Source organism: Pseudorca crassidens, chromosome 3 (genome assembly GCF_039906515.1).
Source record: "Pseudorca crassidens isolate mPseCra1 chromosome 3, mPseCra1.hap1, whole genome shotgun sequence".
Classification (NCBI taxonomy): Eukaryota; Metazoa; Chordata; class Mammalia; order Artiodactyla; family Delphinidae; genus Pseudorca; species Pseudorca crassidens.
The window spans coordinates 163,969,615-163,996,494 of record NC_090298.1 but is presented as its reverse complement, the minus strand read 5'-3'; the positions used below and the strand labels follow the sequence as shown (position 1 = coordinate 163,996,494).

At 50.1% G+C, this 26,880-nt stretch overlaps 1 long non-coding RNA gene across 5 annotated transcripts in view; it reads right to left on the bottom strand.

Moving 5' to 3' along the window:
• Window positions 1-26,880, bottom strand: part of LOC137222406 (uncharacterized) — a 91,870-nt gene that overhangs the window by 48,946 nt on the left and 16,044 nt on the right. Inside the window, exon 3 of one of the 5 annotated variants that reach the window (XR_010942436.1) lies at window positions 3,075-5,883. The exons of 2 other annotated variants lie outside the window; for them this stretch is intronic. This is a non-coding gene — a long non-coding RNA (uncharacterized lncRNA). Of the gene's footprint in view, window positions 1-3,074; window positions 5,884-13,661; window positions 13,986-21,290; window positions 25,417-26,880 lie in introns of those variants that run through there. 2 more of the 5 variants (XR_010942439.1, XR_010942432.1) reach the window with 2 other exon arrangements.

Below are 26,880 nucleotides of genomic sequence, written 5' to 3'. Positions count from 1 at the left end.
TCTATACCCAGGAAGCCTGGGACTGTGGAAACCTGAACTTCAGCCTACTTGGGGCCAAGAGCACCCTAAGGTTTTGCAGCTTGAATAGTTATTTTAAACCCTAAATTGGACCTGGTCACTCCCTTGCTCAAAACCTTCCATTGGCTTCTCATCACTCTTTGAAAAAAATATGGGCTCCTCCCCACAACCTATAAACCCCTGTCACCTCCCTGCCCTCATCTCTTACCACTGTCCTCCCTGACTTTACTCCAGCCCCCTTGATGTTTCTCAAACACATCAAGTGAGTGCCAGCCTCAGGGCCTTTGCATATGCTTTTGCTGGCATTTGCAGGGCTTGCTCTCTCTCTTCACTCAGGTTTCTGATTGGGACAAAGACTGTTTCCTAATATTCCTTTTCCTTGTCTTTTTTTCTTACTTTTTTTTTTGTAAGCAATTATTTTTCATTGTGCTGAAAAATACATAACATAAAATTTTAGTAAATGAAGTATCAGTGCATTCACAACGTTGTACAACCATCACTACTGTCTAGTTCCAGAACTTTTTCATCACTCTCAATGGAAACTTCACACCCATTATGCAGTCGCTCCCCATACCTCGGCCCCCACTTTCCTTGTCTTTTGTATTAATAGGACAAGTTCATTTTTAAGCTAGGTGCACCACCATCCAAGAAAAAGAGTACATTTCCCAGCCTTCCTTGAAGCTATGGCCATGTGACATTCTAAGCAATGACACATGAGCAACCGTGATGTGTGCAGCTTCTGGGCAACACCCTTGAAGGGGAAGAGCAGAGCCTCCACCTGACCTTTCCCGTCCCACTGGCTGGAAGGTGGATGTGATGAGGAATCATCTTGGCCCACCTTACAGATGGTAGAACAAAAGACGGAAAGAGCCTGAGCTCCACCGCAATGTTGCTAATCATTCCAGCCCTGGACTACTTATACCTAGATTATTAAGTGTATGCTAAATAAAGTGATCTCTTATTTGAGCCAATGTAATGCTGGGTTTCTGTTCCAGCAACCAAAATGATATTGTAACTAACACAGAATTTGGTAATAGAATCTAAAATACGTGGCATTTCCTTAGCAAGTGGGCAACTGGTGAGGATTCAGATATGACAGGCTGGGAAGCTGATGGCCTTTGTTATGCAGGGACAAAACATTTAGGAGGCCTGCTGCTGTAGACTGAATGTGTGTGTCCCCCCAAATTCAGAGGTTGAAATCAAATCCTCAATGGGATGGTATCAGGAGGTGGGGCCTTTGGAAGGTGATTAAGTCCTGAGAGTGGAGCCCTTATGAATGGGATTAGTGCCCTCATGAAAAAGACCCCGCACAGCTCCTGGCCTCTTCTACCAAGTGAGGATACAGGGAGAAAACAGCCATCTGTGAAGCCCTCACCAGACACCAGATCTGCCGGCACCTTGATCTTGGACTTCCAGCCTCCAGAACTGGGATAAATAAATATCTGTTGTTCATAAGCCACCCAGTCCGTGGGATTCTGTTACTGCAGCCCGAACAGACTAAGACACCTGCCATCTGTGCTATGCTTGAAGACAGCCTGTAGCTCTAGGGAGAGTGGTTGGCTTTCTGGAATACAAGCCATGCACCAGCTATGGCTACTATGTGAGTCAGAAATAACCTTGTGTGTCCTTTAAGCCATGATAATGTTTCCCTTGCTATCCGTATCCGCTCAGCTCCTGAGTTCAGATGGCAAGAGTCTGGATGGCAAGTTCAGATAGTGATGAATACTGCATTTTCCAAATAGCAGATGTTTGGACAGTGAAGGGTACCTGCACTGGGGGACCTTGTTGTTACAACAGCCTAACATTTGCCTTAACTGATACCCATAAAATAAACTGCTTCCTTTATTGAGTATTGCGGTGATTCAGTGAGGGAATACACATAAAGCACCTAGCGTGTGCCAGGCACATAATAGGTGCTCGATAAATGTTCATTGTTTCCCCCACCACCACCATCTCTGGTTTAGGGAAGGAGATGTTCCTTCCCAAACTACCGGGGAAGATGCTCTGGTATCTCTTTTGTTTCCAGACAAGAAGCCTTGTCCCCAGACTGGCTTCCTCTGCAGCAACAGCTCCCGTCTGGCGGACCCTCTCCCCACATCTCTCTCTTTCTCTCTCTCTTTCTCATTCTGGTAACGCTGTTCCCTCCCTGTGCCCCTTCTTGCCTGGTTATTGCCTTTCAACCTGCCCTTCCTCCTTCCTTGAACTCCCCTCCACTAACACAGTAAGCACACGGGCAGCAGCACAGTCCAGGACCAGTTTCTTGCAAAACTTTTTATGAACCTCCCCTGACTACTAAGTGGTTAAAAATATCCCCCCTGCCCAGGCGATTTTGCTAAGCTGGTGTGGGTGGGTGGGGGCGGGGGGGCGGGAGGGGGAGACGCGGGAGAGCTCACAAATGAAGCAAATTGCTGAAAATCGGATTTTTACTGTCTTATCTAGGAGCCACATGAGAGGAGAAAAGATTGCAATTTCTGCCAGAACTTTCTCACATCCCCGCATCTGGGGCAAGAAAGTGGCGGAGAGCAGGGGAGGAGCGAGTGAGAGAGACGATGGGGAGCGAGAACAGAAGGAAAGATAGAGGCTCAGGAGGGAGGGATTGGGAAGAGATGGGGGAGGAAAAAATGAAGAGGAGGAAAGGAAAATTAGGGGCAGCACTGAGAAAGGCATGGGTGCCCCCAGCAGGGTTGGATGCCACAACCTCAGCCTGGTTACCTACAGGGGCTGTATCTCTTGCAAAGCCCCTTTGCTCACAGCATTCAGTTTGTTTTTGCTATTGTTTTTGTTTTTGTTTTTGCGGTACGCGGGCCTCTCACTATTGTGGCCTCTCCCACTGCGGAGCACAGGCTCCGGACGGGCAGGCTCAGTGGCCATGGCTCATGGGCCCAGCCGCTCCGTGACATGTGGGATCTTCTCGGACTGGGGCACGAACCCGTGTCCCCTGCATCGGCAGGCGGACCCTCAACCACTGCGCCACCAGGGAAGCCCAGCATTCAGTGTTTTGTTTTTTGTTTTTCAAAGATCTTTTTTTTTAATTAATTAATTTATTTATGGCTGTGTTGGGTCTTCGTTTCTGTGTGAGGGCTTACTCTAGTTGTGGCAAGCGGGGGCCACTCTCTATCGTGGTGCGCGGGCCTCTCACTATCGTGGCCTCTCTTGTTGCGGAGCACAGGCTCCGGACGCGCAGGCTCAGTAATTGTGGCTCACGGGCCCAGTTGCTCCGCGGCATGTGGGATCTTCCCAGACCAGGGCTCGAACCCGTGTCCCCTGCATTGGCAGGCGGATTCTCAACCACTGCGCCACCAGGGAAGCCCAGCATTCAGTTTTAATTGCTCATCAAGCTGGTGCAACAGGTAGGAACAACTCACCCATTTTACAGATAAGAAAACTCAGGCTTAGAGGAAGGAAGCCTTTGCTCAAGATCATAGAGCTAACTTATTCATCATGGGAATGACCAAACGAGGGTCTAGGACAGGAGTGGGGAAACCTTTTCTGCAAAGGACCAGAGTAAATATTTTCAGCTTTGCAGGCTGCACAATCTCTGTTGCAGTGACTCAGCTCTGCCCTTGTATGGTGCCGTAGACAACAGGTAAAGGAATGGGCATCTTTGCGTGCCAATAAAGCTTTATTTACAAAACCAAGTAACCCGCTGGATTTGGCCCGGGAGCCTTAGTTTGCAAACCTCCAGTCTAGAACTGGAGTCCAGTATGGTAGCCACTAGCTACATGTAGCTATTTATACTTAAATTCATTTGAATTAAACAAAATGAAACACCTAATCCCTCAGTCATGCTAGCCATGATTCAAGAGCTCAACGTCTGCCTGTGGCCATGTATGGTGGCTACTCTTCTATAGTCCAGAGAGTGACCATCTCCATCATCACAGAAAGTTCTCTCGCACAGCGAGTGCTGCTCTAGAGCTTTTGTCTCTAGATCATGTTTTCTAGTAGTTAAAAAAATGATATTTGGGTCTGTGGAAAAGCCTTTCCACTTTCATTTGTTCAATCAATAAACATTTGTCCACTGCTGTCTGGGTGCCAGACCCTGCTGTGGTGCTGGGGGCACAGAGAAGGCCGAAAAAGGCCCATTCCTGATTCGCTCATTGCTTTATTGTCTCTCCGAATTGCCCCTCCACCCACGTATCTGTGTGGCTCCCTCTGATGCTTCATTCAGGTTTCTGCTCCCTTGTCACATCCTCCAGGAAGCCTTCCCTGACTGCACCAGCTAAAGAGATTCTTTTCCTCACGCTCTTTACCCTGCCTGATTTCTCTTCACAGCTCTCTCTGACGCTATGTTACATATCCACTTATCTGCTTATTTGCTTTACCTCCTCCACCAGAATTGAAAGTCCATTAGGGCAGGGGTTTTGTTCTGCTTTCTCTTTAACAGGAAAGGTGGTCGTGAGCCCAGGTTTTCGAACTGACTGCCTGAGTTTGCGTACTTCCCTCCCCTCTTGCAGGCTGTGTGATGTTCAGCAAGATGCTTGGGCTCTGTCTGTAAAATGGAGATAATAATAGTATGTTGAATGGTGGCCCCCAAAAAATATGTCCATGTCCTAATACCTGGACCCTGTGAATGTGACCATATTTCGAAAAAGGATCTTTGCAGGGAATTCCCTGGCGGTCCAGTGGTTAGGACTCTGTGCTTCCAGTGCAGGGGGCATGGGTTCGATTTCTGGTATGCTGCGTCGCACAGCCAAAAAAAAAAAAAGATCTTTGCAGATGTCATTAAGGATTCGAGATGAGGTCATCATCTTGGATTATCTTGACAGGCTCTAAATCCAATGACTTATAAAAGAAGAGAAAGGGAGACGGGTAATGACGTGATCCAACCCAGAAACGACACACTAGTTCCGTTCAAAATTCATTGGCCAGAACTCTTCATGTGGCCCCACTTAATTACAAGGGGGCCAGGAAATGTGATTCCGCCCGGAATGGGGGTAACAAGAAATATTTGGAGAACAGCAGTCATGACTTAACCCCATGGGCATGGAGGGGTGGTCTGGAGAGAGATGGAGAGCCCCAGACCCAACATTTAGTGACTGGTTAGATAAGGACCCTATAAAGGAGGCTATAAAGGTGGGGATGGGGAACTCTAAGACTTTTCTGTGCATTGGTGTGATGGCTGCTACAGGCAGAGGACAGGCGACCCCAGACAAGGGCCAGGAACTAAGCGATGAGAGCAGGTGAATGAATGTCCATATGGCCAGGCTGGAGATCTTCCCTTATCGGTAGCCTGATATTCCATCCTTCCCATAATCCCACTGCATTGGGTAGGCTCAGGCTAGGAAGACAGAATCCACTCTAGGTATTTCGACAGGAAGGGGTTTAATGCTGGGAATCAGGCTGCAAACCTCCCGGTAGGGATGGAGAAAGTCCCGCCAGCATCCAAGAGGGCAGAGCGTACAGGAACTATGGAGAATCATTGCTGATAATCTCAACCCCCAGCTCTCAACATCAAAGTAGGCGATTTGCAGGAAGACGCCCAGAAGGTGCCAGCAAAAGCCACACAACTGCCACGTGCCAAGGCCTGAGTTGCTGCTCGCCATGGACAGGAGCAACGATGGCTGCTGTCTCTCTTCTGCCTGACAAATCTTGCATGAATGCCTCTTAATTGTCGGCTCCTCCCTACAGCCCTGCTGACAATGGAGTTTCAGAAACGTAGTTCCCAGAAGTGCAGAGTTGCTAGCAGACACTCCAGCACACCTAAAAAGGTGACACGTGGAGATGGTGGCCAGAAGGATTCAGGGCAAGAAGTTGGACGTGATCCTGAGCCATGGTGGGGACTGGACCCCACTCCAGACTTCCAAGACAGCCCTCTTATTTCATGAGGTTATTCCTTCCCAGGTGTTTCTTGGATTGAAGTCCTCCCTACAAAGCAATACACATGAGGTGACAATGTAGAGCCCTGGTGATATAACGGATGTTTCAAAGTAAAGAATGGGGACTTCCCTGGTGGTGCAGTGATTAAGAATCTGCCTGCCAATGCAGGGGACAACGTGTTCAAGCCCCAGTCCGGGAAGATCCCACCTGCCGCGGAGCAACTAAGCCCATGTGCCACAACTATTGAACCTGCACTCTGGAACCCGTGAGCCACAACTACTGAACCCACGTGGCTAGAGCCAGTGCTCTGCAACAAAGAGAAGCCACCACAATGAGAAGCCCATGCACCACCACCACAAAGAATAGCCCTCGCTCGCCGCAACTAGAGAAAGCCCACGCACAGCAACGAAGACCCAATGCAGCCAAAAATAGATAAATAAAGAATGGAATAGTATTCAATGGTCAAAAGAAATGAGCTACAAGAGGACATGGAGGAAACTTAAATGCATGTTGCTAAGTGAAAGAAGCCAGTCCAAAAAGGCTACAGACTATGATTCCAACTATATGACATTCTGCAAAAGGCAAAGCAATAGAGGCAATCAAAAGAACTACTGTTGGGCTTCCCTGGTGGCGCAGTGGTTGAGAGTCCGCCTGCTGATGCAGGGGACATGGGTTCGTGCCCCGGTCCGGGAAGATCCCACATGTGCGGAGCGGCTGGGCCCGTGAGCCATGGCCGCTGAGCCTGAGCGTCCGGAGCCTGTGCTCCACAACGGGAGAGGCCACAACAGTGAGAGGCCCACGTACCAAAAAAAAAAAAAAAAGAACTACTGTTGCCAGGAGTTCGGGGGGGGGGAGGGGGGAATAGCTGAAGCACAGGGGATTTTCAGGGCAGTGAAACTGTTCTGTATGATACTGTAATGGTGATCTGTGAAATCGTGCAGTTGCCAAAACCCATGGAACATGCAACACTGAGAGTAAACCCTAGCGTAAACTGTGGACTTTAGTTAGTAATACTGCGTCAATACTGGTTCATCAATTGTAACAAATGTACCAAACTAATGCAAGATGTTAATAATAGGAGAAATTGGCGGGGGGTGGGGGGATATAGAAAGTGTCTGCACTATCTGTACGATTGTTCTATAAATGTAAAACTGCTCTAAAAACTAAAATAAATTTAGGGACTTCCCTGGTGGCACAGTGGATAGGACTCCATGATCCCAATACAGGGGGCCCAGGTTCGATCCCTGGTCAGGGAACTAGATCCCAAATGTATGCCACAACTAAGAGTTTGCATGTGGCAACTAAGGAGCCCTCCTGCAGCAACTAAGACCTGGTGCAACCAAATAAATAAATATTAAAAATTAATTAATTAAATCTACCAATTAAAAAAAAATAAAGAGGGAGTTCCCTGGTGGCCTAGTGGTTAGGATTCCGGGCTTTCACTGCCATGGCCTGGGTTCAATTCCTGGTTGGGGAACTAAGATCCCACAAGCCACAAGCCTCGGCAAAAAAAAAAAATTAAAGAGTGGCTTCTTGGGGCTGGATCATCTCCAACGTGCAGGTGCTCTCTGATGAACAGGAGCTGATTGCTTGAGCTGCCAGGGGTATACTAGGCATTGAGTTTCCAGGCCCTATGATTGGCAGCCATGAACTTCTCACTTTGGGCAGTTGTGGAGACTAGCCTGGCCTGCTTCCTTTATCAACCTTGAAGGTCTGTCTCCAGGATCTGGGCTCCCTCGGCAAGAACTATCTTGGTTTCTCCTAGATTAGTAAGCAAACTGGACCTCAGTTTCACCATCTATAAGTGGGGATATAATATGTAGTAGTCAGGACAGCCTAGGTTATGCTACATAACAAACAAGCCCAGATTGCTGAGCTAGAAGGGGCTGTGTTTCCGGGTTCCAGACACACTGCTTGTCGGTAATCAAGAAAATGTGACTTTCAAAAGATTATCAGTTATATGGCAGGCCCAGGTTTGCAGCAGGTCCGTGTGATGGGACAGATATTTCTGAGTCTCCACTGCAGAAACAGCAAGCACAGAGATGCTGACACTTTTGTAAACACAGTTGCCTGCCCCCTGCCTGGAGCCAAACAAGGAGAAAGGACAGTTCCAAACCCAGCCTCTCCCAGCATCCACTCTCCCAGTCCCAGAGCAAGCCATATTCTGTCTTTCTCTCCTCTCTGCCCCACATTCCTTCAGAGCTGGAGGTTAATAAACTCATCACTGATGAGCAGGGAACACATCTACAGAGGTTTTAATTACAGCAGAAAATTGGCCCAATTGGTACTTAATGTAGAGTAAGTATCGAGTTAACTGGTCAGGACAGGAGTTGCTGAGGTTTGCGTGAAGGTGCCCTGAGCCCTGCTTGGCTAGTTTTCCCTGGGAATATCCAAGGGCAGGTGGAGGGCATGGTTCTGGTTCTCTGGGGACTGCAGGGGGACCTCAGAGACCCTGGAAGAGGAAAGGAAGCCGGCTGGGGTGAAGGAAGCCGGCTGGGGTGAAGAGGTGAAAAGACGTTTCTGAAACCTCAGCTCAGAGTTCTGCTCTCTAGCCTCAGAATTTTTCTCCCTTGTAATATCTGATTGCCAGCTCTTACAGGCAGCAGTGGATGAAGGGTTGGGGCTACCACAATGAGGGTGTAGGAGGAGCTGGGGAATGGGGTGGATGTCTGTGAGGATTGGTCCCTCAGAGGGTCAAGCCTGAGCTGAATGAATTAAACTTTCTAAGTGAGGATTGGGGGAGGAGAAATTTCCCTGGTCCTCTCATCCAGCCTCCTGTGTCTCCCCCAGAGGATGTGATAAATGGAAACCTTCTAGGAGAGCCAGTGCTCAAGAGAGAAAGGAATGAAAAGCCCCAAACAATCAGATGAAACAGGATAGGAGAAACCAACCCCACCCAGGATCCACTGCGGTTTATGAATTTTCCATGCATTCCAGGCCCCCAGAATGACTCCGTCTCACCCAGAGAGACAGTTTAGAAGTAAGAGCAGAGTCCCTGGAGTCAGACTGCCTAGACGCCATCTCTGAAAACTTCACTTATTAGCTGGGTGACTGAGGGCAAGTGACTTAACCTGTGTCTCAGTTTTCTCATCTGTAAAATGGGGATGTAATTTTGAATGGTTAGTAGAAACTAGGCTAGGCTGCAAAAACAAGGAAACCCAACCTCTCAGTGGCTGAAAAATCACAAAATTTATTTCTCACTCATGTTTCATGTCTGTTTGGGGTCATTAGGGGGGAGGCTTTGCTCATCATAGTCACTAGTGGAGCATTCACATTCTGAAACACTCTGGAACATGGTTGGCTGTCACACCGGAAGGAAATACTAAGAGCTTTGGAAGTTCATGCACAGGCAATTAGATGCTCTAGAGGGAATGTTGCGTGTCAGTTTCACTGTAGCTCATTGGTTAGAACTAGTCACACAACCTCACCCACAAGGTGGTCAGGAAACACAATTCTTGGCCAGCAGCACTGGTGGTTGTTGTGAGTTAATGAACGCAAGGTGCTTAGGTCAGTGTCTGGCATGAAGTGAGCACTCTTTACCTGTTCTCAATTTTGAGTTTCATCGGCAAAAGTGATCCCACTCAGGTGTCTAATGTCTCTCTGACGCTGGTTGAGCCGGACCAAGATGGACCAGTGGCTGGAAGCCTGGAAGGTGTGCTCCAGGTGTGCACCAGCTGTGTGCCAGGGAAGTCCAACCACTGAGGTCCAGGTCAGGGCACACTCGTGCCTGACCCTGAACTCGGACAAAACCACAGAGCTACATCATGTATTCCAGGGTGGGAAATGTGAACTGGAGCCTCCCCAGACTCTCCACCCCCTGGGCCAACAGGCAACCCCCCACCCCCACAGAGACCCACCTTACCCCCGACACCATCCATGCCACCTGGGCAAGGGCAAGTGCAAATGCTCATGTCGGCTCCAGCCTGCAGCCCTCCAGGAGGTAGGAGCTCGCCATACCCCTCATTGTCCTTCAGGTATCTGCCGGTTGATATCCTTTTCTCTCTCTCTTTTTTTTTTTAATACATTTTATTTATTTATTTATTTATTTATTTATTTTTGGCTGCGTTGGGTCTTTGTTGCTGGGTGCAGGCTTTCTCTAGTTGCAGAGAGCGGGGGCTACTCTTCGTTGCGCTGCGCGGGCTTCTCACTGCCATGGCTTCTCTTGTTGCAGAGCATGGACTCTAGGCACGCGGGCTTCAGTAGTTGTGGCACATGGGCTCAGTAGTTGTGGCTCGCGAGCTCTAGAGCTCAGGCTCAGTAGTTGTGGCGCACGGGCTTAGTTGCTCCGTGGCATGTGGGATCTTCCCAGACCAGGGCTCGAACCCTTGTCCCCTGCATTGGCAGGTGGATTCTTAACCACTGCACCACCAGGGAAGCCCTGCATCGGGTCTTATTTGTGGCACAGGGATCTTCGTCGCGGCATACGGGCTCTAGAGTGCAGGGGCTTAGTTGCCCCACGGCATGTGGGATCTTGGTTCCCCAACCAGGGATGGAACCCACGTCCCTTGCATTGGAAGGTGGATTCTTAACCATTGGACCACCAGGGAAGCCCCCTGATATCCTTCTCAACTGACTAACTCGGAACCAGGCCCTTTCACTCACGCAGGTGTCGACCCAAACAGAGGAGGCGACAAATAACAGGTGAGGAAACAGGCCCTGAGCGACGGTCACCTGCTCAGGGTCTCCCAGCAGAAAGTGATGGAGGCAGAATTCAAATCCAGGCTGCTCTGTTTTCAGAGCTTGTAAAAACGTCACCAGGCTGCCTCTCTGAGGCTGCCCCTGTGCCCCCGACTAGCTCACCGCACGTCCGTCCCACCAGCCTCCCACAAGCAAACTTCCCCCTCGACTCAGCCCACGAGAGCAGGCAACCCTGCAGAGCTCCTGGTTTTCCTATCACCCAACTGGAGCTTCCTTCCAACGGGGGAGCTGAGGCCTCCCAGGCACCCAGGGAGCCCCCTGAATGATCAGCATCGCCCAAGGGCCTGAAAAGCACTGGCAACTCCAGTGAAAGCCCAGGTGCCCTCCTCGGACAAAGCCTAATTACACCAGCAGAGCCCAGCCAGGCCCCAGGCCAGGCAGCCTGCAAAGCAGTGCAGCGGTGCAGCTTGGCGGCTCCCAAATCCTCATCCAGCCCCGATGGGGACGGTGGGAGGCCACGGCTGGCCTGGCCACGAGGGGCCGTTTACCCGGGTTTTGTAGTCAAATCCATTGGTGGATTTGCAGACGGGGGAGAGAAATGGGCAGCGTCCTGGCATGCTGGCCGGCAGAGGGGAAGAGTGCCAGCCTGCCGTTCTCAGGGGGATGTCCCGGGGTACACAACACACTGCCCCTCTTGTGTTACAGGGGAAGCGAGGAGCCCACCCCCGCAAAGCGTACCAGGTTCCCAGCCTTCATTCCTGCGAGCTAAACCCTGCCTGGGGCCTCCCTGCCCAGAAAGGGCAGGAAAGGAGAGTAAAGGAGGATTCAGAGACCCGCCCGCCTGCTGAGAGATTAGATGAGAACAGTATACAGAGGGCTGGATGAAGATCCGTGACCCTGAGAGGTGATTAACAGGCTTGCAGGGGTTGGGCCAGAGCACCCCCGCCCCCCGCCGCCACCCCGTCCTCAGCAGCGCCCCCCCCCCCCCCCCCCGCCCCGAAGCTGGGGCTGGAGTCCTAGCTCCCTCTTTACTCCTCCACACCAGCCCTGTGCGTTCAGAATCTGGGTCCTCCATCCAGCCACTCCCCCATCCAGCCACTCCCCCAGGGAGTCTGGAGGGATCACTGGAATAGTCGCTGCTATCCTTTACTGAGCGCTTGCTGTGTGCCGCTGCTGGCTGTCAAAAGCTTTAGTTAGCTTCTCAGCTCTGATGCCAGTTCTGGGAGGCAGTCACTAGCACGGGGTCTACTTTTCAGATGGAGAAACTGAGGCACAGAAAAGTGAAGAAGCTTGTCCAAGGTCACATCACAAGGAAATGACGAATCTGGGATTCAAATCCAGGCCTTTGGGGGACACAGCTTGGGCCCCCACCCTTCTGGACGACAGTTTCTTTTGCTTTCTCCCCACCCCCTGACCTGCCCAGACTCCTAGACAAGGTAACACCAATAACACCACCATATTGTCCCCAGTCCTTTTACGGGCACCTCTAACCATCTGGAACTCAACTGAGCATCTAAAGGCAAGGAAAAAGTATCTATGCAGTGAAGCACATACCACCAAGTCCACGCATCAACCAAAGCACATGCCCAAGAAGGTCTGTAAGCTCCAAGAAGATGGGGATCCCATTAATCTTTTCTTGAGAATCATAAGGTCTGGCATGTGGTCAATATATTTTTGTGGAGTTGAATTGAACTGATGGTTGTGGCCCTGACTTATAGCCTATTTACTCATAATTTAGACACAATAATAACTACTGTAATAATTGGTTATGTTAAATGAGCATAGGAAGCTACTCAAGGTGGACAAACCAACGGTGATGAAAGCAAGAGATGGGAGAAATCCTGCCTCTACCACTCACTAGCTGTGCCTGGATTCCTCCTTCTGTAAGATGGGTTATTACGAGGGTTACAAAAAATTACGTTTGTCAAGCATCTAGCGTGGTGCCTGTGCTCAAAACACGTGAACATTAGCTTGAATTTTTGAGGAGACCCATGGAAAAACTATAAAAACCTACATAAGATCTCAAAAAGCTTGGCAGCCTAGCAACAAACTTGTGAGGTTTGAGAACTACAGAACGGGACCAGAACTTGTTTCCGCCACAGAAAGGAGGGCTGAGATCCTGTTTTCTATAGAAAACCTGAATGGGTATTTGAAAAACTACCTATAACATTGCTATATGTAATAAGAGCTAACAACTAGCAACTCCTGGGCATTTGTAACTCCCAGCAATCCAATGAAGTATGTACTATGATAACCCCATATATACAGGAGGAAATGGAAGCTCAGAGAAGTTAAGAAACTTGCCCAAGATCACACAGCATGTAGTGATCAGGCTGGGACTCAGGCCCGGCTCTGTCTGACCCAAAGTCCTGTCCTGAGAAAGATTAGAAGGATAAACGCCTAAAGATCAACAGTGATTTCCTCAAGGCCGTAAATGTGGGCAAAACTTATTGTCTTCTGGTACACACTGAGTGTGCTTCCTGCCTGTAATAAGAAAAAAAAAAGGGACTTCCCTGGTGGCGCAGTAGTTAGGACTCTGTGCTCCCAACACCAGGGGCCCGGGTTCACTCCCCGGTCAGGGAACTAGATCCCACATGCGTGCTGCAACTAAGAGTTTGCACGCCACAACTAAGGAGCCAGCAAGCCTCAACTAAGGAGCCCACCTGGCGCAAACACATAAATAAATATTTTTAAAAAATAAAATTAAATTAAAAAATAAAATTACAGTGGAACTTTAAAAAAAAAAGCTAAATATTTAAAAAGTCTCCCTAAATATAGGTAAGAGGAAAGCTCAAGAGAAAGAAGTCTTTTTGGTTAGGGTCCCCATGGGAAGCAAACTCTGCAGTTTAGGTACATGGCTTGAGGTCTGTTATAAAGATTAAGGAAGCTGTAGGAAAAGCACATCCATGCAACCTGGGGCCCTGTGAGGTTGGGGAGCCATCACCACCCCTGGGAGCAGTGGTTCTGGTCAGGGGAGTGACCAGTTTGCAGGACAGGCTCAGAGCTGGCTCCACTCCTCTCCCATACTCCATCGCCTACCAGTGCCTCCTCGTGGCTGAACCCACTGGAAGCCAGAGGACCAGGGAGCCCCTGACCCACCCCAGCACCCCAAGCCGGATGGAGGAGGGTGAAAGTGGGTCTTGAAGGCCACACGGAAACTACCTTATCCAATTCCGCATCCCCCGTGGATTGTAAAAGAGGGAGGGACAGAATCAGAAAGCCATCGTGACTTTTGGGGACATATGTCCTGAAGCAGCTGTGACTCTCTTAATGTATACAGGCAGAGGGCAGGCAGCCCTTCTCTGTACCCTCACTGGGGAGCCACGGGCCCAGCTGAAGGATTGGGTGGTTCAAGGGTCCAGGATTACTGGGAGTCTGGAGAATGCCCTCATCTTCAAGGGAGCTCAAACATCAGTTCCCTAATCCATGAAATGGGTATGATCATGGCTCTCCCACAAAGCTGCCGTGACAGTTACATACATCATTACACGTAAAAGTGATTGTCCCAGGACCTGGAACATAAAAACAGTAATAGATGTATTGAGTGACAGTTGTGTGCTGGAAGTTGTTTAATCGCTTTTCGCGTGTTAATCCATTTAAGTCCTCACAATAACGCTATAAAGTAGGAATTATAGATTCGGTTTTGTGAAAGAGGAAACAGAAAGGTTAAGGAATGAGCTGAGGCCACACAGTGAGGCTGCTGGACCCTTGACCTTCCTTCTGACTCCAAATGCAGTGCTCTTTCTACCTGCCACCCCACACCTCCCGGGGGAAAAATGAGTGAAAAAACGGGAAAAGTCAGAGCTGGAGAAAGACTATATTTTCTCGGGCTTTTCTGGGACCTAGGAGGGGGCTGGTATAACCCAGGGAGAGGTGTATGCCTCCCTCTCCTTTCTTAACCGTTGTCTGTGTTCCACTCAGACCCTCCTCTCCAAATCAGGGAGAGGTTTGTGGCAAAGCTTATGGGAGAAGCATCTTTTTCAAGATCAGAAGAAGGGGGTTCCCTCTCTCCACACTCCCATTTCACTTTTAAGGGGGAAAAGCTCCCCACGCAACAAGGCAAAGCAGTGGGTTCCTGGGGCCTCTCGGGCCCCGTTGCCACAGCAACCAGATTCAATAGCAGTTTCTGGTACAGGAATTGCCTGGACTCACAGCTTGGGCTGGAAGAGGTTGAGGGGTAGAAAAGAGACTCAAGAGCATCCTCTTGCATTCAGACTGGACCAACCATTCCCCAGGGCCAGTAGAGACTAGAGGTCCAAGTCCCAGGACATGGAGGAGGGGCACTCCCCCCCCTTAGACCTCCCTCCTGTATCTGGGGCCACTGCTTAAATTTTCCAACTTTTGTCCACACTAGAAGACTGTTGCGAAACGTCTGAGGAGGGAAGTGTCAGGATTCACCCAGCATATGGGTCACATATAGCTCTAGGGGACGTTTTTCTTCTCTGTTTTCCTTCCCCCCACCCCCTTTGAATGAGGTATAATTTGCATAGGTAAAGTGCTCAGATTTTAAGTTTCAGCTCAGTGAAATTTACACGTGTATATACCTGTGTATCTGCCACCCAGATCAGGTTCATCCTTCCAGAAAGTTCCCTCATGCCCTTTCCTGGAAGTCAATATTCCCCAATCTGACTCTGTCATCACAGATTAGTTTTGCCTGTCCTTGAACTTCATATAAATGGAGCCATACCATGTGTCCTCTTCTTTGTCTGGTGTCTTTCATGTTACATTAAACCTGTGGGAATCATTTTTGCTGTTGCAAAATGTATTATTAGACTGATCTTTTTCTTTGTTGTGTAGTATTCCATTGTAGGGATTACTCACAATTTGTTTATTTACTCTACTGTTGATGGATGTTTGAATTGTTTGCAGATGTATGTGTAGTTTTAGGAAATACTGCCGGTTTTCCAAAGTCGCTGTATCATTTTACATTCCCACCAGCAGTGTATAAAAGTTCCAATTGCTCCACATCCTGTCAACACTTAGTATCAGCAGTCTTTCATTTTAGCCATTCTGGTGAATGTGATATTTCCTTGTGGTTTTATTTACATTTCTGTGACGACTGATGACACTGAGCATTTTTCCATGTGTTTATTGGCCATTTTGATAACTGTCCAAGTCTTCTATCATTTTATCAATTTGGTTTTCTTTTTCTTATTGATTTGTAGGTGCTCTTTATATATTCTGGATATGAGTCCTTTGTCAGATATACCTATGGCAAATATCTTCCTTCTGGGGGAATATGTCCTACTCCAAATATTCTCCCCAGGTTTTGGGCTGGGAGTGACCACAAGAGTATATAGCCACAGATTATCCTTTTCTGGTTCCATCCTCTCGAAGAAGGCAGGTGCTCTAGTTTATTGAATACCTGAGACATGTCAAGGACTTTACATCTGTCTTACCCTTACACAGTCACAACATTCTTATTTATTTAACTCACTTATTCAACACGTATTTGAAAATCTAGTAGATGCCAGATATTGTCGGACACACTGAGAACCAGAGTCAGGGTCTAAAAAGAGATTGTGTTCCAGTGGGAAGTGGTAAGGCAGACTGTAAACATGAAAACACAAAAACAAGGCACTATCAGAGGGTGGAGAGTGCTGGAAAAGTGGTGGATGGAGAGCAACTGGAGGTGGTGGGGAAGATCCCATGGAGGTGACACGGGGCTGGGGCTTGAAGAAGGAGGTGGAACCAGCCATGTGAGATCTAGGGGGAAGGGTGTTCCCAGAGGGGGGAACAGCTGGTGCAAAGGCTCAGTGGAGTAAGCAATGGGAGAGGGATCCAGAAAAGGCTGAGTGAGGGATTTGGATTGAATCTAAGAGTCATGGGAATGGACTGCAGCGTCCTGAATACTCAGTCCTGATGGGGTGAAGGCAGAAGAAGGGAGTCCAAGGCAGAGGTAACCACGATAATCCAAGTAATCCTGATGGGGGCAGGACCAGGGTGGGGGCCACAGAAGTGGGAAGAAGTGGGTGAAGTCAGGTTCTATTTGAAGATGGTTGTTATCGTCCTCAACTTAGAGGGAACAGAATCTGAGAGGTTAAGTAACTTGCCCAAGGTCACACAGCTCAGAAATGGGGAATGGGCAAGAAAATCCAAGTCTGACTTTTCAATTATATGAAAGATGTCAGGTTGTGGGCAGTGTGACCTCAGGTCACCTAGAGAGGTGGGGATCCAGGGTGCTGGTGGGGTACTAGGAGGAGGGGTCCTCAGACCCAGAAAATCCACCTGTCCTTATGTTGGTCCCTGCTTGCCCCTGGACTGCAGGGCTGGCAAGTGACAAGCTGCAAATTGAACTGAGACCCAGTGGGGAGACATATCAGAGGTGTCCCGAACTAGCCTGGACCCCGTATACCCAGTGTAGTGTAGCCCATTCAGAGAGATGACAGGGGCCATGGGACCTCAGGAGAGCCTGGAAGCCCTGGCTGGTCCTTAAGTGGGAAGGGATGGGGGGTGGGGGTGGGCTTAGGATCTGAGGCTGCACCACCTTCATTATCCCAGATTTATGTGTATAATTCCCCCACCCCCAATAACTCCAGCATCTCCTCTGGCTGCAAACTCAACTCCCCCGGAAGCAGCCGCGGAGCCGCCAGCCACCGAGCCATTAGCAAGCAGGGAAGGGGTGGGGGGAAGCAATCAGCAGGGGGGCACCGGGAGTGCAAGAGAGAGGTGGAGGTAGGCGGGAACTGTAAAGGATGGGAGGGAGGTGGCAAGATGAAAGAGAACAGGGGAAGGAAACAGGGCCGGGAGGGGAGGAGGAGCCACGGCGGGTTCTTCGAGGCGGGCATGTGTCCCAGACGACTTGGTTGGCTTGGCCGCAGAGTGCGGGCTCCAGGGGCAACCGAGGGTCTTCTGAGCCCTTTCTGGCCAATGCCAAGGTCGATGAGGGGCTCTGTTGGGCTCCCTCAGTCCAGGAATTACTAGAAGCCCAGGAGCCCCTTCTTCTGGGAACCAAAGTCCGAGGCCAGCTGCCAGGCGTCCCCCATGACCGAGCTAGCCCACCTGCAGGGGCTGCCCCTCAGAGCCCCGGGCTTTGGGGGTGGGGGTGGGAGGGTCCCAACTGCAGGGCTCTCGGTCCAGAGCGATGACTACCCGCCACCCCCGGGATGACCCCCTCCGCTCTGCAAGTCCCTCCCGGCCCTCGAGCCCCTGGGTGGGGGAGCGCGCGAGGCCCCTCTATGCCGGGGGAAATCAATGCCTCGCTAATGTAAGATTTCCAGGCGGGGGGTGGGGGGGAGCGCTTCATAAAAGATGTATTGTTTCGATTGCACGCTCGCGGCTCCCTCCCCGGCAGCCTGCAAGATGGCGGCGGCCCCAGCGGCGGGCGCGAAGCCGAGCCAGTCGGCCCGGGGAGGGGAAGTGCGGCCCTCTCTCCGGCTGGGGAATGTGGGAAGAGAGGCTGGGGTGAAGGAAGGAAGGGGAGAGAGAGAAAGAGGGAGGGAAGAGGGGGCTGGGAGGCTGGGAGAACTAAGGGGAGGCGGGAGCCAGTCAGAGGGAGGAGGGCGGGCGGGGGGCGGGGGGGGGGGCGGTGGGTGATGGCTGGGAACCCGGAGGAGGCAAGAGAAAGGGAGCCCAACGAGGTGGCACCTAGGGAGGCAGGAGAGCAAGCCAGGGATAGGGGGTAGACGGAGGGCTCAGGGTCCAGGAAGGGAGGCGGGCTGGAGTGGGAGGGGCGAGGGAAGGACAGAGGGAAGGAAAATGGGAGAAAAAGGCAGTCAGGGGAGCCTGGACAGGAGGGACGGGACACCCCACCCCCACCCACAAGTTGTTGCTGGGCTCCACCCCGCCCTCCAGCCCCGCCCCTCGCTGGCTCTTTCCTGGTTCCGGTGCACGTACCCCCCCCACCCCCCACCCCCCACCCCCCGCCACACGCCACCCCCGTGGACACGAGCCAAGGAGCTCCCCCATGGAGGTGGCTGCACCCCATTGGCCTGGCTCCCTACCCTCCTTCCTGTCCTGGCACCAGGGGTGCCAAACTGAGAGGGAACAAACCTACTCCATCCGTCTTTCTCTGGGCACCCTGCCCTGCCCAGGGGCTGGCATGGGGCAATATCCCCAGTGTCCCCCAACTCAGGGCCTCCAGGGTTGACCCCAAAGAGCCCCCCTTTCCTTAGCAGGATGTTTGGGTACATCTACAAATGTCCTACCTTCTGGAGAGGCAGGCCGAGGTTCCAGAGAGGGGAAACTGAGGCAGAAGAGAGCCAAGAACACTATAGATCTCCTTACCCCCCAAGGGTCCCACCCTCAGTGCCCCCTCCTCCTGGCCTACTCCCCATCCTCCCTGGCAAGCACGATGAGAGTTTCATCGCCCCCTCCCCCCATTCCAACCTTCCTGCTTCACCGTAGGGGAGCTCTCAAACGCCTGAAAATATCTTTAAATTAGGAAAAAGAGCTAAGCCGCCAGGGTCCTTTGGTCTATTAAAGGAGGAGCAGAGGCCACTGGCGCCACCACCCCACTTTACTCTGGTTTTGCATTTGAAGCCCAGACGGCAGATCCAGCTGGAACAATGATGGGGCCTGCCCAGCCGGCCCCAGGTCCTTCCTTTTAAGTGTCCCTGTGCCCCCTGCCAGGTGTGCCAAAATTAGGATGACTCCCTTCTCCAGCCCTTTTCATCCCCCCTCTCCCCCACCCCACCCCCCTCCCCGTGCTCCTGGGACTTCCAAGGCACTAATGAAGCTCTTGCAGCTGCCTTTTCTTTAGGCAGAGCCTGTCTGGGGGAACCCGAGTCAGGGCCGTGCGTGGAAATCCATCCTTGAAGAACTGCCCCCAGGGATGGATTCAGGTGCCATGTTCCATGAGGGTCTTCGTACAGGACCCTCCCTTCCCCACTCCCTGCTGCTCCAATCCCTCTAGGTCCTGGTGACATCCACCTCCTCCAGGCAGCCCTCCCAGCCTGCTGGCACTTGCTCCCTACTGTTTCCCATGGGGCTGGGCAATGGAGTCAAGCTGCCTGGGTTCAGGTCCAGGCCTCACCTCTTTCTAGCCATATGTCTCCCAGGGCAGATTGGTTAACTGCTCAGAGCCTCAGTTTCCCCATCTGTCAAGTGAGTATAGTTACAAAAATCTATGTCATGAGACTTTTATGATGCTGAAAGGTCATATGTGCAAAGTGGGTACAAGAATCCCTAGACCTGTTGCTGCAGCCACACCAGCCCCTCACTGAACCCCAAACACACCCAGCATGCTCCTACCTCTGGGCTTCCACTGGCTGTTCCTTCTAGATACCCATCCCCACAGCTCCCTCCTCCCTTTAGTCACATCTCTGCTAGTATGTCACCTGCTCAGAATGACCTTCCCTAGCCACTTAGCCATCACCGCGTTGTTTACCATCACCTGTTTTATCGCCACCTGACATTATATTACTTAGCTTAGGCTCTGGAACCCAAGGGCCTTGGTTCAAATCCTGGCTTCACAGTTACTGGCTGTGCGACCTTAGGCATGTTATTTAACTTCTCTGAGCCTCAGTTCCCTCATTTATATAATGGGGATAGTAATAAAACCTGCCTCATACAGCTGTTGGGATGGATAAGCAACTTGGTAAATGGAAAACCTTCAGAAAAGTGCCTGGCCCACACTAGGTGTTATTCCCAAAGTAATATTGTTTCTATTATTTCTGGGTACCTTCTCTCCTTCCTTCTCATCCTCACCCCTGACTAGAATGTAAGCCCTTCTGAGGGCTAATACTTCAGGGGGCAGTATTTGTTTTATTCACTGCTGTATTCTCATTGCCCAAATGGCCTGGTACATAATAGATGCTCAATAATTGTTTGTAAAATGAATGAATAAATGAGGTTCTACTGGACCTGTCCGGGCCTCGGTTTTCTCATCTATAAATTGGGATGATAATAGCATGTACTTGACAGATGTTGAGGATTCCATGAAATAAGTGCTACTGTTACTATTTTTAGCAATAATTCACAGTGAGTCTACAACATAATGCCTAGTACTTAGAGGGTATGCAATATAATTGATCTAGATCTAGAGGCAGGGAGAATTGCGGGAGACACATCTTATTACCTCCAACACTCTTGCTTTCTTCCTTTGCTAACAGAGCATTCGCTAGTTGATTGACTATCTGCCTTGCTCTGTACTTGCTACCTAGCCTCCCTTGCTTCTCACTGGCCAGAAGTGTGGCTGAATGACACATTTCTGGCCAATGAGACCCAAGCAGAAGTTGGCTGGGGGGTTCAGGGAAGGGTGAGCATGTTATTTGAGCCTCAGTTGCTTTATCTATAAAATGGGGATAAAAACAGCAACTGGCTGGGGTGAGGATCACACAACTGATATAGAGGGATATCTAGGTGACCATGATGCTGGCTTTGATGCCGTCTAGCTGCTGGCTTCCAACAGCACCAGGCACCAAAATCCAGATTGTTCGGTGAGGAAAAAGCAACCTTTTGGTTTAAGCCACTGCAGCTCAGGTATTTTGACACTTGCAGCCCAATGCATTCCCAAATGATAATATTGAATTTTTCTGGATCTCCAAAAATGCTCAGGATAGGGTAGATGGTTTTGTTTTTTGTTTTTTTTTTGCGGTACGCAGGCCTCTCACTGTTGTGTCCTCTTCTGTTGCGGAGCACAGACTCCGGACGCGCAGGCTCAGCGGCCATGGCTCACGGGCCCAGCCGCTCCGTGGCATGTGGGATCTTCCCGGACCGGGGCAGGAACCCGTGTCCCCTGCATCGGCAGGCGGACTCTCAACCACTGCGCCACCAGGGAAGCCCCAGGGTAGATGTTTATTAATAATTTTTTACGTTAACGAAGTATGGATTGAGGCTCAGGTGCGGGAGCATTAAAAAAAAAAGAAAAAGGGAAAGTGGATGCATTTAACTGGGCCCCTGTACAGTCCAGGGAGAGGTGACAAGAGACAGTCTATAAGGGAGGGAGAGTGTTACAAGGTGAATTGTGTCCCCTCAAAAAAGATATGTTGAGGTCCTAACCACCAGTACCTCAGAATGTGACTTTATTTGGAAAGAGGGTTGTTACTGATGTATTTAGTTAAGATGACATCATACTGTAGGGTGGGACCTTAACCCAATATGACTGGATTATAAATTTAGGGAATTCCTGGCAGTCCAGTGGTTAGGACTCCGTGCTCTCACCACCAAGGGCCCGGGTTCTATCCCTGGCTGGGGAACTAAAATCCCACAAGACGCACAGTGCGGCCAATAAATAAATAAATTATTCTAAGAAAAGAGATACAGATACACGAAAGGAGAACGCCACGTAGTGATGGAGACTGTCTGTAGTGATGCGTCTACAAGCCAGGGAACACCAAGGATGGCTAGCAACCACCAGAAGCTGGCAGAGGCAGGGAAGGATCCTCCCCTAGAAACCTCAGAGGGAGTGGAGCTCTGCCGACACCTTGATTTCAGACTTCTGGTCTCCAGAACTGTGAGACAATACATTTCCATTACTTTAAACCCCCAGTTTGTGGTAGTGTGTGATGGCAGCCCTAGGAAATGAATGCAAGAGTCGAACACAGCAGGATACAATGCAGGAGGCCCACTCAGGCTTTCAGCTCCGTGACTTGGAGCAAATTGCCCACTCCTGGGTATGTTTAGCACTCTCTGCAGGCTCAGGGCACAAAGATGGATAACAAGGGTCCTCCGCCCATGGGCATGGCATCACTCCACATGCTGCAAAGTCCTTCCAGCCTTCCAGAATCTCCCCAGGCAGAATTAACACATCCCAGGGTGCCCTCAGTGCAGGTTTAGGTGGTTGCTGTCATTCCTGTGGATTTAAGATTATGGATGCCTTTGTCTCCCCAGCAAGCCAGGAACCTCCCTGAGGGCAAGAAATGGCCCTTTCATCAATGCAGCCCAGCATGACAGAACCATCTCCTGGACAAAACCAAGGGGTGTAGAACTTCCCTAGCGGTCCAGTGGCTAAGACTCCATGCTCCCCAATACAGGGGGCAGGTGCTCCCAATGCAGTGGTTCAGTCCCTGGTGGGGGAACTAAGATCCTGCATGCTGTACAGCGCGGACAAAAAGAAAGAAAGAAAGAAAAAAAAAAAAAAACCAAGGGGTGTAAACCCACTTAGGTGCCTGGGCACTCAGAAATGCCCCTCTGGTTGTAAGCAAGAGAATTCACACATGGGTCTCAATGAAGACCCCAATGCTTGTGTTGAAAATGCCTGGGTCCAAATCCCAGTCCTGCCTGGGACTGGCTGAGTCACCTGTAGGTAAATGGCTTGGTTGCTCTGTGCCTTAGTTTCTCTAACTGTAAAATGAGGAACAATGGCAGTCCTACTTGGTAGGGCCATTTCAAGGATTAAGTCTTTTTTGACAATTTTTATTGGAGTATAGTTGCTTTACAGTGTTGTGTTAATTTCCGCTGTACAGCAAAGTGAATGAGTTATACATATATCTACTCTTTTTTAGATTCTTTTCCCATATAGGTCATTATAGAGTATTAAGTAGAGTTCTCTATGCTATATAGTAGGCCCTTATTAGTTACCTATTTTATATGCAGTAGTGTGTATATGAAGGATTAAGTCTTTAATCCATTTTGAGTTCATTTTTACCAGTGATGTAAGAGAAGGGTCTAGTTTCATTCTTTTGCATGTGAATATCCTATTTTCCCAGCACAATTTATTGAAGAGACTGTCTTTTCTGCACTGACTCTTCTTGGCTCCCTTATCAAATAGTAGTTGACCACATATGCATGGGTTTATTTCTGGGCTCTCAATTCTGTTCCATTGGTCTACGTGTCTTTTTTTAATGCCGGGACCATACTGTTTTGATTCCTGTTGCTTTGTAATATAGTTTGAAATCAGGACATGTGATACCTCTGGCTTTGTTCTTTCTCAGGATGTCTCTGGCTCATTTCAAGGATTAAATGAGATCATGCCTATCAGATACTCAGAAGTCAGATGCACAGTAAGTGCTTAATGAGTATTGGTCCCATGCATGGGTGGACAGCATTAGCTGAGCGTGTGCATGGAGGAAGATGTGAGGCCAGCAAGCTGCCCCCAGGGCCAGAAGTTCAGCACTGGTGGACTAAGAACTCTCCCCTTATATCATTCCCTTCCTTATGTAGGTACAGGAAGGGAAAAGGGCTGAATGGGGGGATATGAGAGACCCAGATAGCCTGACTAGACACCTAACTTAACTCCATCATTACTGAGCACCCACTGTGTTCCAGGATCTGATTTAGAATACAAAAGCCTCTCTGGCTGTAGCAAATCAGCTGGATGGAGACTGGTGGGGAGGAGAGGCTTTGATGAAAGTGAGAGACAAGGATAGCTTGGCATGAGCTGGTGGCAGTACAGGTGGAGAAAGGTCTATGGATTCAAGATAGATTTTGGAGTTGGAGTTGACAGAGTTTGCTAATGGACTGGATGTAAGAGGTGAGAGTAAGGGAGAAGTCTAGGGCAATCAAGTAGATGGTTTACCAGTCAGTGTTCATGTGCCTTCCCTCATGTCCCTCTGGCACGCAGCATCACAACGTAACAAATTATCCCCAAACCTAGTGGCCTAAAACAACGTGCACTTATTATTTCACAGTTTCTGTGACTCAGGAATCCAGGTGTGGCTTAGCTGGGTCCCTCTGGCTCACAGAGGTCCCACAGGGGTCCCACAGCTCTCACAGAGCTGCAACCAAGATGGCGGCCAGGGCTGTGGTCTTGTCTGAAGGATTGAATGGGGAGGATCCACTTCCAAGCTCACTCGCTGTTGGCAGGATTCAGTCCCTCACTGGTTATTGGTCAGAGGCGGCCTCCTTTAGCTCTTTGCCATGTGGGCGTCTCCATAGGGCAGGTCACAACATGGAGATGGCTTTGCTCAGAGTGAGCAAGAGAGGGAGAGTGAGAAGATACCTAAAATGGACGTCACTGACATTTTGTAACCTAATCTTGGAAGGGATATCCCACCAGCTTTGCCACATTCTTTTTGTTTTTCCTTCTTGAAGATTTTTTTTTTTGATGTGGCCCATTTTTAAAGTCTTTATTGAATTTGTTACAATATTGCTTCTGTTTTAAGTGTTGGTTTTTTGGCTCTGAGGCATGTGGGATCTTAGCTCCCCGACCAGGGATGGAACCCACACCCCTGCATTGGAAGGCAAAGTCTTAACCACTGGATCACCAGGGAATTCCCACCTTAGCCACATCCTGTTGGTTAGAAACAAGTCATAGAGTCCCACGCATACCCAAGGAGAAGGAACCACACAAGGGTGGAGATTGACGGGAGCCATTTAGAGCCCGCACTATGCACATCAGGCCAATGGCGCCATATCGCCGGCACCTGCAACCCTTTGCCTGACAGCTCTCTCTGGCTGCAGAGGCAGCTCAGACCTGCCTGGGGGTAACCAGACATTCTGGAAGATCCATTCAATGGACATAACCCAGCTCCCTCATCCTTCACATGAGATGACTCTGAGGTGTGTGCCCCACAGGTCTCGGGGTGCGGGGGGGAATTAAGCCCTAAGTGTCCCAGTATAATCTGCAAATGGATACACTCTTTGCTGGGTGCCCTCCCTCCTTGGTCTCCCCTCCCCTCTCCCCTGCCGGTGCTTCCTGCAGTTGCCTTCCAGGTAAATCACTTGCGTTCGAATCAAGGTGTCTCAGAGCTCATTCTGGAGAACACAACTGCGTTCATTTCCTAGGGCTCCTGTAATAAATTACCACACACGTGGTGGCTTAAGACAACAGAAGTATATTGTCTCACAGTTCTGGAGGCCGGAAGTCCAACATCAAGGTGTGGGCAGGGCCGTGCTCCCTCTGAAGGCTGCAGGAGAGAATCCTTCCTTGCCTGTCTCCTGGCTTCTGGTGGCTGTGAGCCATCCTTGGCTTTCGTCAGCTTATAGCTGCATCGCTCCCATCTCTGCCTCCATATTCTTCTCCGTGTGTCCTCTCCTCCTCTTAGAAGGACACCTATCGTTGGATTTAGAGCCCAGCCTAGATCCAATATCTATCATCTCAAGATCCTTGCCTGATGATATCTGCAAAGAACAAGGTCACATTCTGAGGTTCCAGGTGAACATGAAATGGGGGGGGGGCATTATTCCACCCATTAGACTAATGGAGAACAGTGGTGCTGCCATTAACTGAGCTGGGGAAGACAGGAGAGGTGCAGGTCTGGGGTGAGTGGAGGGGTCAAGAGTTCTGTTTCAGACGTGATACTTGGGCATACCCACCGGGTTTCCAAGGGGAGACACCCAGGGGGGCAGCTGAAGGCGGTGGAGAGGCCCAAGCTGGAGCTGTCATTGGAAGATAACATTGTCAGATATAAGTGGCATTTAAGTCCTCAAACCTGTTCAAGATCACCAGGGAGCTGATTGTAGACACAGGAAAGAAGAGGGCAAGCTCATGGCTCTCTGTGCAATATTAAGGACAGGGGATGAGGAGGAATCAGCAGAAGAGACTGGTCAGGGGCAGTCGGGGAGGTGGAAGGGGAGCTCGAGAAGCATACCGTCCTGGAGGCTGAGCAAAGGTCCTTGAGTTTGGCAGGATGGAGCCCTTTCCCTGGCTGGGCAGGGACAAAAGCCCAACTGGAGTGGGATGGAGAGGGGATCAGAGAAGAGGATCTAGAGCCGGGGAGGAGAGACAGCTCGTGGAATGCTCTGCTGGGGACCGAGAATGTATTCGTTTCCTGTGGCTGCTGTAACAGATAGCCAGATCTGAGTGGCTTAAATACAACAGAAAACAAAACCAAAGCAAAACGAAACCAGAAACCCCGCAGAAATGTATTCCCTCACAGTTCTGGAGGCCAGAAACCCAAAATCAGTGTCATCAGGCCCAAATCAAGGCAACCCTCTGGAGTCCCTAGGGGAAAATCTATTCTTTGCCCCGACCAGCTTCTGATGGCTCTGGGTGTCCCTCGGTGTGTGACTGTATCACTCCAACCTCTGCCTCCAACTTCACATGGCCTTTTCCCCTATGGTTGTGTCTCCCTTTCTCTTCTCTTCTAAGGATTAGAGCTCATCCTAATCCAGGATGATCTCATTTTAAGATTCTTAATTTAATGATAACTGCAATGACCCTCTTTCCAAATAAGTTCACATCTGCAGGTTCTGCAGTGGGAATGTGGACATATCTTTGGGGGGGGGGGTCACCATTCAACCCACTACAGGAAGGAAAGGAACAGGGTTGGGGATGGGGAGGGCCTCCCACAGCTGCTGTTTCTAAATCAGCAAAACAAGGACCGTCACTGGCCTTGAGACTAAAGGTTGACTATGCACAGGACAGTCATGGCTACATCTCAGTACAGGAGAAAACCTCTCTGTCCAGGAACAGGGTGAAAGCTCCCAAGTCTCTGGCCACTGATACACGCCATTCCTTGGCACCTACCTAGCCCTCACCTCACTGGACCCCATGACTTTTCTCCTGGGTCTGAGCCTGCACCATGTTCTTTCAAGCCTCAAGACGTTTGCCCAGGGGAGGACTTCCCTGGTGGCGCAGTGGTT